The sequence below is a fragment of the Limulus polyphemus genome, unplaced genomic scaffold (genome assembly GCF_000517525.1).
Source record: "Limulus polyphemus unplaced genomic scaffold, Limulus_polyphemus-2.1.2 Scaffold2309, whole genome shotgun sequence".
NCBI lineage: Eukaryota > Metazoa > Arthropoda > Merostomata > Xiphosura > Limulidae > Limulus > Limulus polyphemus.
This window is the reverse complement of record NW_013667919.1, coordinates 133959-145935: the sequence shown is the minus strand read 5'-3', so window position 1 is coordinate 145935 and position 11977 is coordinate 133959. Positions and strand designations below refer to the sequence as shown.

The 11977-nt window shown below is 30.9% G+C and overlaps 1 pseudogene; it reads right to left on the bottom strand.

The window, feature by feature from the left end:
- Nucleotides 1-349: 349 nt before the first annotated feature.
- Nucleotides 350-11977, bottom strand: part of LOC106466580 — a 34167-nt pseudogene continuing 22539 nt past the window's right edge.

The following is an 11977-nucleotide window of genomic DNA, read 5'->3' as shown; positions in this document are numbered from 1 at the left end:
AAAAGATAAGTTTCGAAGCAGATTTTCCTACTACTCAGAAAGTAGACAATACACGCTCTTTAAAGTGGCACGGCGATGTAATTTTCCAAACTGACAGAGATTATATGGCCACGAGAAAGCCCATCTATGAATTAAAAAAACACAATATGTTCATTACACATTATCGTACGAAGAAATAGGCCTAGCACTTCAAACTGTGAAGCATACTTGACACGTGATTTTCACCAAGAACACAAACCAAAGAGATAATTTTAATTTGATCTTATTTCATAATGTAGAGGAATAAATCAGGAATATGACCAAAAAGTAGCTGCTGTGTATGCGATATTTCTCTTTTTGCTTCGTTATATTTTGGCACGTTGTCACATTATAATATGCCAAACTTGTGAGCAAACAACACAAATTGAACTCGACATATCAGCCATTATTGTAATGCTAAAAATCGCAGACCTAGTAGCAAAGTCAAGTCTTGGAAAAGAAAATGTGTGCACCTCCAATTAAAAATGTGATTTTCTCAGGTAGCTCTATTCCAAAGATACTATTCAAATCGCGTCTACCTTTAATAGAAACTGATAATGTATTGCTTCTTAATTTCTAATACAAGTAAAATATAACAAAAACCTTACCTAATTTATGCGAGTGTGTATGTCGAACGTTATGGTTGGAAGCCCAACTTGAACTGGCGAATAGTGAGACACCAGTCATCTAAGTAGCAGAGATGCATATATTTGAAAAACTTTACAAACATAGAAACCGATTCAAACCAGGGATTCTTTAACAATAACGCAGCAGCGTTTAGATAATACAGTATTACATCGAATGTATTCATTATTACTTACGTTTATGGATAAATTTGACAAACTCTGAAATATATAGTTCACATTCATGTTTTTCTTATAACGTTCCTTATTTAAAACTGGAAAGCCACGTTTAGAAAGCTGAGAACCAACTAGAGTGGACTTCGAAGTTCAGAGATACTTCAGGTCGTATTGCACAGTATATAAAATGGGTAAGTTAGTAATGGGTGAAAAAAAAAAAGAGAGTAATAATCTTGCTTGTATACTGTGTCTGTATGTGTTCTGCGCATGTCTGGGAACATGAAATATTATACATACTTGATAAGATGGAGTTTCACCTAAGAATAATGGTTTAAAACTACAGTCACGTGGTTAATCTTACACAATATTAATCCCTGAACAAATGTGTTACACATCACAACACTTGACACTATGATCATAGTACCATTTTTTAAGCAAACCCCAGTCAATTTTGAAATACTTACTTTCTGTTTATACTGTTTCACGAAACAACAAAAATACGAAATTCAATACAATTCTGTAATGTCTACTCAACAAAAAATATTTTTAGCAACATTTGATAAAATGAAGATTGGTAAAGTTGTACTGTTAAATAAAACATCATGTTGCTGAAATCATAAACCATTCAGATATTTAAAAAAAACAAAAACACGCAAGGTTTGCATTTAATCATCACAGTTTGTAAGAGGTATGTTAGGTCACCACTTCCCTTGTAACGTGTACGTATAGAAACATGTGAATCTGGAGAAAAATTAAATTAACAAAGGAACTAATTCAGGAAATCCACACATTTGAAAGTTTAAAAAGATTCTGAATTACTACCGACAAAGAAGTAAAAATACTATTCTGCAAAATTTAAAGTAATTTTCTTTTGGTATTACAAGAATAATTTAGTAGACACATGAGAACGATAAGTACACTAATGAAACTGGGACATTAATTTCTTTACCGAAAAGTTTTTTTTAATTATTATTATTTTTACGAAAAGGTTAATAAATTGCAATGAAAATGACTGTTGTGTGCATGAATTATGTTAAAACCAAGTACAGAATATTTCACCTTGCACCATATAACAAGTTTACCAAAACAATGACCTACTCGTTCTTTCTTTGGTTGGTTCGAACCTTTTTTTTTTGATTTCACATTTTAAGAAAGGTACACATGTCGAGGGAACAGATCATTAATGCAAAACCAACTGAAATAAGGCATGGAATATTGAACAGAAGTGATTTCAGAATAACAAGACTGTACAACTACTCTTGTTTACACTCATCACAGGGTTGTTAATGAAAATCCTGTTTGAAGAATAATTATATTTAAAAAAATTAAAGAGTGATTCTAAGTTATTTCTCAGGTGTTATTTTTCAGTCTTTATACACACACACGTGCTTTTACATCACTCTAAAATTAAGAACCACTACACACATATCTATTTTTTTTTTACTAATTGAAGACGAATATTATATGCAACCCTTGTCACCTATTTCAACACTAACCACACGTGGGTAGATTTACACTCCAAGAGCATAGTAGACAAAAACAAAGAGCTCTTTCATATATATACAATACTTTTTTTTTTTCTTTTTTTGTCAGGTACAATTAATATGGAAGGCATTGGGTAAACACATACTACATCACAAATATCTTAAATATGGGACACACTGCTATTTGGCAATGATTTTGTATTTTCAGCACAACCATGCACAAAATCAAGTGAACAGAATTTTTTTTTTTATTTAATTTTTTTATGTTATTATATATATTTTTTTCTTTTTAAGAGATTACACTCCCAACCAGTACTTCTCAAACTTGTACAGATAATAGTTTTGGTCCATGAACATGTTGGACAATGTAGCTATCTGTGCAACTTGGAAAAACAAATTATTTATTACATATACATGACTTCAAAAACTGACACACACACACACACCAGGGCTCTTCTTGTCCCTGCAAAATGTGACTGAAAAAATAATAATTTAAATGAATAAAAATCCAATCAGCATTTAACACAATTTTAAATATCTGCCCGAGGAACACAACCTTACAGTTAAACTAGATATGATACACGACCTAAATCACCACATCATCTACACATATAGTACACCAACGAGTTTGCAATTACATATTGTAAACCTTACTAAGATCTACATTAAATTTGTTATAATAAGAAAAAAAAAAGTCACACCTATAGGACAGCTTACTGCACTGTAATATTACCATCACCACTATTCAAACCCTGTTGTTATCAAAACCAACCTTTAGCTAAAATATCACAAGTTGTACTACCATGGGAAAAGTGCTCATGGTTGGTTCAAGTGTCATTACAACTATTTAAAGCTGTGGGTTAAAATTTATTAAGCTTATTTTATACAAGCACAAAATGGCAGTTAACTTATATTGTCACAATTCCCATATATTTATTTTTTATATTCATATTTGCAGAAAGATAATACAGGAACATGAGATGGAACAATTCTCCGACACTGAGTCTAACAACTAGCACCGAGTATATTTACATGAGTGAATAATTACTACTTTGTGACTCTGACAAATGGAATCAGCTAATGTTGTTGTTGTTTTTTTGTTTTTTTTATTTTTATATCCTGTGGATATGGAGAGGGCTGGACGGTCCAATGTTACTAACACAGCCACGTGTGGTTTTGACATTGTGGTTCACAGTAAAAAAATTGGGTCAACCACACTTATGGGGGAGAAAAAAACGTAGTATAAACCAATGCAAAAAATGTTTCCAAAGGTTGTGGGATGGATAATGAGAAAGCTTCTTATTTGGAAGAAGCTACTGGTCACAGGCATGTAAAGTACAAAAATGGCACCTTGTCATCTTTGGTCAAATGTGACAAAAAAAAAAAGATGTCTTACCTTTCACATGTTGAAGATATGAAGCCAGAATATAAAAGTACATACTCTATAACCTGGATATACGAAAGGGTAAACAAACTGATAATCAAAGGTAATTTTATGTCAGAATGAAACGTAGAGTAGAGATGCATAGATAATGTATACTTCCTTTCTGAGTCTGCACTTATACACACACACATATATATATTTACTGTGGTTTTTACAGAAACATATGCTACGACCAATATTTGGTACTACTTTTAGCACCTACCATTAAAAAAAAAATTCCAGAGCTTGATATGTGTATTTCATTCCACAGCTAACATAAATGAACAAAGCAGGGCTAACATAAAGAACTGTAGTCATCAAAATACACAAATATTTGAATATGGTGACACTTGGAAGAATTTCTCGTAGATATCATTGTTCGTATTGTATTATAATGATGCAATTCTGTAAATACAGGATGTTTCACAAAAAATATCCTTCCAATGACACCACCAGGATATATCTACATACCTTAGCATTGCTTAAAGAAAAGGTTTTGAAACAACTGTTTACATAAAATAAGTATTGAAGAAATGAAATGCATCACGTGTTACTACTCAAGCAAGCAAAAATGTTTCAATAATATTATTATCTTGTACTATAAACAAGATTATTATATTTGGAGATTGTCCAAAGGCAATAAAACAAATATATCTAAAACAGACAGGAGAGCAATAAGACTGTCTCTACTCCTGAAGAAATGTTTAGGTAACAAACAAAAAAAGTGTGGGGTTTATAAAACTTTACACAAAGGACTTAAAAGCAATTTTATCATACATATTTATATATTTTAAACTTAAGTTATCAGACATAATGCTCAAAACATTCACATAAAATCATAAAGTTTTGTTGAATTTGGCCTAAATAAGTACATTCATAACAATTATAATAATATAACTAGAATATTAACAGAAAAATTATGAGAATGGAACACTTAAACCTCATAACCTATCAATTTCTAAGCATATATTACACACTTCTTAAGATCTTATGAGAAAAACAATTTTCTCATAAAGTTTTATTATCTAGATCACTTTGGAATGGTTCCTTGACAATATGTGTTAATTAATAATCACTGTTTTCATTACTGCCGTTTGTATTGCATTATTATATTATAAGAGGAAACTACAACCCAACTATAACATATCTCTATACACGATTTTTCCGAAAAAATTGAGGCCATCTAACCAGACACACACACACACACGTACCTGTGCAAGTACGTCAATTGTAAATTTTGTGAAATATAGAAATAATGCAACTTTTTTCTTCACACAAATCTAAAGCTCAAAGGATTCATAAATACAACAAAAATTTGAGGTTCTACTCTGAGAAGACGAAATGTTCACAAATCAAACATATATATAAAAGGCTTGTACATAAAGCACTGTACATGATTAAATCTACAACAATCCCCTTGACATCAGTATGTCAGAAGGGTTTCAATTAAGGCTTTCTTTTGTTAATTCTGGCACTTAAAATACTGTAACATCTCAAATATTATTTAATTATCAAACTCGTATAGTTCAATCTACCTCACAGCACAACTGAGCATTTTGTTTGTTGTTATTTTAAGATCTGTGGCACAGGAAGTTTTGTAGTCAAAAGCCCACACTGAGTTAAAAGCAGTTTAAAAAATATCACACACACACACTCACACTAAGAACAAACCTTGCATTCTCAAAAACCCATTAATCATAATGCACTTTGAAAGGACCAAAAACCATCTTTTCAAAGTTGAAAAAGAAAACTAGTTATGTATCACACAGGCTTCTATGAAACCTATTTGGTTTTCTGTCCTTTTTCTTCACATACGTGTATTTGTGTTGTTTTTTTTTATTTACCCAATTTAGCCATAATGATAAAATGCACTTAATTAAAAAAAAAATCCCATTCAGTTTGCAATATGACAATATTCTTTACACTGTAATTATTTCATTCAAACAAACAACTTTTTAATAATGGACCAAACCAGCAGCACTGTGAATGGACCATAACTAGCTAGGTTTACTCTAAGTCACATGGACTCACTGCCTGGCAAGTCCTCAGGCAACAAGCGATTCATGTTGTGTCATATCTCAATTGTTTGGGGAAAATGGATTTTCCCAGAGACTAGTTCCTGAGCCAGGGAAAGACCACAACTGAGAAGGGCTATTTTGGAGGGATGCACCATTCCAGGTATTAGAGTCTCCTTTATCATGATTACCACTTCCATGGTTATCCCCGCACGAAAAGGAACTGCTTCCTCGTAAGTTAGAACCAATAACGTTACTGCTTGGAGACTGGTTCCTTGACCATCCCAATCCATTTGTGCTTGGTAACTGTCCTCCTCCAGTATGATGCAGGTAATTTTGTATTTCAGCCTCAGAGGGAATCTCTGCGAAGATGGTAGTGTTGCCAAGGACACAATTATTTAAAGCTGCCTGAGCTTTAGCAGATTCTTCTCTAGTGGAGTACTTAACTAGAGTGATTCCCTGATTCAAGAGAAGGTGGAAGAGCTGAAGTGGACCATGTTGCATACAAAGTGTTTTCAGGGTAGATCCATCAATCTGAAATAATTTCATGGGTAGAATACCATCAGAAAATGTAACTCGTCAATTCACCAATATATGCTTATAAGTAGAATCGTTATTGCAAAAATATATTTTCTACAAATATAGGGGTAAACAATAAATTAAGATTTTTTTCTACATCTTATTGCATTACCTATTGTTTTTGTAAATCATATTAATTTACCATCTTTAAATGAGAAGTTCAAAAAATATATCTTTTAATATAACATTACAGATATCTTAAATAACTTGTACACAGAATTCTTACCACATCAAGTATTAAGAATATCTGTATTTTTTGTTTTGGGGGATGGGAAAATTAATCATGAGATTTTGTAAGCTAAGAGCAATGTTATATATGTATGTATCTAGAAATTCTAAAACAGTTTTAAAAAGTTTAAATGTCATTCAGGTAAAGAAGTAAGAAATGTACATAACCCAAACATTCAGCACGATAAGCACAATATATTATATAGCAGTTGATACAGTGTGTATGATTCCACTGAAAAAACAAACCCAAATGTCCAGTCATTCCAGCCAATGATTCCACTGAAACCCAAATGTCCAATCATTCCAGCCAATGATTCCACTAAAACCCAAATGTCCAATCATTCCAGACACTCCTGCTGAACATGATGCAGCATTCTTCATTATGAAGTGAAAAACAATCATAGTACCTGTATGTACATTGCAGGCACAAAGAAATAGACAGTCGTAATGTAAAGAAATATTCAGATATGTTCAAACATCCATGAACATGAATAGTCAAAGATGTTTGCATAATTGTGTTGTGTAATCTTCTGCTGTTAGATAATTCATCCCATTTAAAACTGATATGTTTTTAAACAATATCTATCTGTCAATATAAGGTAATTTTGTAAAACATCTGAATTAGCTGGCACACTGATTTATAGTTAGGTGAATCAGTCAGCAAAGGCACCCAGTTTAGTGATCTTTATAGTTACAAATGATGATAAAGTAAAAATAAAAGACAGACGACCAATGAGAAGCCACAGATAAAAAGCAGTGTGAGGGTATTAAACCAACTGAAAGACTAATGACAATTCACAGCCTACTTCTGGGTAACATTTTAATAAATACAGCAGCTGCAAAGTCTGTGTTAGTTCTTGATTGTGATAATAACATATCTTCAATTTCATCAAGTACACCCAGTAGGCCTAATAAGTTTCAATCTAAATGGCAAATCAAATTGTGTGACTGAAATGATGGAGTATAAATGAAAATCAAGTTAACTAGTACATCATAATAATATTATTTCTAAACTGTAAACAATAAACTACTTAGTGTTTTATAATAAGTAACCAACACTATCGTTCATCTCTCTACAAACAACATCAGGAAAAATTTTATTCTCTACAATTAATTTGGCTGCAGCTAAACTACTGTGTTTCCCAAAGTTAGTCATAAGGAGTATAGTATACCCAATGTGCAAAAACTAAGGGGGAACACTGATGGAAGTGCTTGTGTAATCGTTCCTGATTTGGTACTTGATAAAACAGTTTGATATTATTACAGGGCCAGACTTTTTGAACTATAACAATAAGATCACCCAATCTAGCACTAAACAAGTAAGGAGTCAAGGGAGATACTTAAAAGTAAATACATCATATGCAAATATAAACACAATAATTAAATTTGACATAGTATTTGAAATGTGTAAAAACTAATACAAATTTCCTTACATATGTAACCAAAGGTAACTAGTTTATGCATTTAGACAGTAACAACGTCATTAAGTCAATGATAAGTTAGTTCATGCCTAAGTGTGACGCTATGTGGACAATACCATTAAACCTACCGACACTGATCTTCGTATGGTCTCGGATCAAAGGCCATGACACCGTGTTTGTAAAGTCACATTCTAAATTTTATTGAACTACTATTTTATTAATGCATGTCAATAAGTTTGGTATCAAACTGTAGATTATAATTCAAATTTTAGTATTATACATTAGTTAATTTCTTGATTTAAAAGTAAATATAAAAAAAAAATCTTAAGTATCGATTTTTGTGTGACACGTCGTATGTTGAATGCAGCATTGGTTCAAATTAGATGTATTGTTTAATACAAATGAGATACTCAAATTACTGATATTGACAAGCTAGAATATAAAAACCTCCTATCTTTTCCATTTTCTGAAATATTAATATGTTTATTGAATCAACCAAGGTGGCCCCACCCACCTCTTCCATTTTTCTTACATACACCTACTTCACCCAATGACGCGTGTATAACCAATTGAAAACATAGAATGTCCCCTTAGCGGTTTTCTCAGCCTCTGCGAAGTATTTTCGTGGGAAACTCTTTGTTTTCATGCTAGAGTCCAAGCAGTAAGGTAAGACATTAGTAAGCTCAAAATTTCATATTTCTTTAGACCCAAATACAGCTTAGTTACTAAGCTTGATTAAATTATAATGGAACTCTGTGGTATTGAGATAGTAATTTATGATTTTTTTGTTATTTCAAAATGTATATATAAAACCTAACAAAAAATTTGATTGAGATCCTCCATGTGCAAAATTTGATAAGGCTTAGCAACTTATGGCAAGCAGCAAATGAGTACAAAGTTCGTAACTAGAAGAGATTATTGTTTTTCTATACTTCTTTATTTACTGTTCTATATTTTAAGAAAAATAACTAATAGTAATAATATAATAATAAAAATAGTAATAATGTATATACATATATAATGTGTTATAACTGAAATGTGACTATTTTACAAAATACTAGTCCATTAGAACACAGCCAGATAGGCCACTTTGTAAAGGCCAGGTTTATTTTCTTGGATATGGTAACACGAGAACACGTGTACTGCATCATTGTAATTTTTGTAATGTTAGTTGGGCATGGCTGAAAAGTCAATAAGATAAAAGTAATAAATATATATAGATGTATAATGTTATGAGATTTAAACTATTTAAAACAAATGTGTGTTTTCGTGTTATGATCTGTAGTCATTCTAGAATTTAAAAAGCATAATTTATATCTACTCCCTAATTTTTTTTATAGTGGTTATGAGGTCAGTCAAATCAACCAAACCCACACAGATATACAATAGTGAAAATAACAGGTAATATATAAAGTTTTTTTTCTAATAGAAATTTAGCATTTGAAATTTGAAAATTTTCTGATGCATAAAAGTATTTTTAATCTTAAAATCAAAATTACTTTGTATGTTGGATAGTCGAGATTGGAAAAGAAAAAATGCATGAGAAAAACATTACTTAAAAATCTTAAAATTTTTAATTAAAAAACAAAAATCTGATATTTTGCTTATGATGGCCTTGTAATGTTTACTTATAATCTATAAAATTTCACAAAGATACACATCCTGTATTAAAATTTAGAGCATCAAAACTAAAAATACAAAATGTTTACAAGGTCAGTCCCTGGGACTGAGCCCATAGTGAAAGTTATTAATTTTACATGCGATATTTTAGTAATAAATAGTTTGGAAATTCACCAAATTACCTGAGGGGTAAGGTTTCGAAGCACAAGGAAAGAATTCTGTTTATCCCAGGCTAAAAAAAATAAAGAATTTTTTTAAAGAACTTAATCTCCATCACAAATCCATAGAAAATTCTATAAATTTCAACTACAGGTTATCAACAAATTTACACTTTCTAGTTTGTGCAAAATGTTCCGTGTCAATATTAAAACATTATTTACTTAAAACCATTCATTTGTTGTACAATTTCACTTATCTTTTACATACGAATACAATTATAATAATTCTATTGATGGAACTGCTGAACAGTTATAACCTTTTACAATAAACACTTCATAATTTGAGAGTAAAGTTTAAAAAAGTAAAACCACGGGTTGCTTGTAAGGCCACCAACTAATCTACAGCTACAATATTTTAGTTTCACAACATGCAATTCATACACATCTGTTCTATTTTTTTTTTTTCTTTGGTCAATTAAGTTTCACATTTGAACTTACCACACATGAAGATAATCAGCATAAAAAATACTATTCTTTAAGTTTTAACCTACAGATTTAAATAAAAATTAGCAAACGATACATTAAAAATCTTAGTACTAACAGAGTTAAACAAAAAAAAAAGACCTTACAACAGATAATTCTAAAAAAATGCAGGACAAAAAATCAAATTTTCAAGTCTCAGAGATCTTTCAAATGCAGAATTAAACTAGTATTTTCATTAATCAAATGGAAATTACAACAAACTTTGTTTCAAGAGGCACAAGATTCATAATAACCAACATGATTCGCATCAAACTTTTATATACTCAATTTGTATTTAATTAATCCAATTACTTCATGGATGAATTATTTTTCTTTACTGAAATTTCAAAACTTTTCCAGAAACGTGACTTTAAAAACAAATGTCTTTCAGGACTCCCAGTCTGGAAATTTTTAGATTTTATTTTCAAGGTTTTCAAGAGTTTATTTGATAAAGTCTAAAAAAATGTGTCTTAAAAAGTTCGGTGTTTTTTTCTTTCTCTTTTATTTTATGGGCATTTGAAAATGCCAGTTTTCTTTATAAATATTAAAGTAACCTGATAGGCTTATCACTGAAATTTATTTGGTAAACATAATTAATCCAACAAAGAATTCAAAAAAAAAAAAATTTAGAGGGGCAAAATATAATTATGAAAAAGCAAGGTTCTCAGCTGTAAGGCAAAACAAAACTCCCCAATTATTTCACCCTAAGAATAACTTCCTCTCTTTAAAGTTTTCAGATATACTATAGTGATAATTTCTCTCTCTCTCTCGTTTTGTAGAAATGTACAAATATTTTATGTCAGCTATAAGAACAAAAAAAATGTATAAAACCAACTACTTTATAATAAATGCCAACTTTTCCCTGATCATCTATAAAATATAAAATGTTCTGCATCTAATTTAAAGCTCACTGACACAAAATAGTCCCCCCCCTGACCATTGTAAAGTAACTTTCAAAATGTTACTTTAAGTTAATTTAGAAGCAAAAATTATTTCCACAAGTATTAAAATAATAATTTCTTGAATACCTTGGTTTGACTCCCAATCACTGTTAGTCCTCTTCATTTGTCCAGCCAAGCCAGGAGAGGGTCTAGAGTTCTTTGAACCTGAAGCTCCCCACACATCTGATGGTGATAGATTCTCTTGTCCAAACTGATTCCAGCTGGATTTAGAACCACCATATTTGTTGGAACCACTGATGAAAAATGTAAAAAACAAACTGTACATTGTGATATCAGAAAACAAACTGGGAAAAAGGAAAATTATATGAAAAAAATGTTTTTAAATGTTCCCAACATCTTGGGCCAAGACTCACTTCTTATGATAATTTTAAACTTTGATCACCAGAGGAAAGGTGCTCCAGACCAAAATTTTGTCAATATTAAAGTATCTATTTTTCAATGACCGTGTTTTTGTGGTACAAGTCTTTTCCCCCTTTTTTTTCTTGAGTTAACTGTACAATAGCATTGTAATATTACTATTAAAACATCCAAACTAAACTCTATTAAATATTAATAAACAAGACACTCGTAAGCCAGGTTCTAGAAATCAAAAGGAAAAAAAAAAAAAAAAATTCCAGTTTGAAGACATTGGGCCAAAATCTAAATAATAATGACAACAACAAACAAACTAAAAGAAACAGTAATCTTATTATCCCAACAGAAAAATCCAAGAAATGTGAACATGAAAAAAATAAAATCAGACCCATT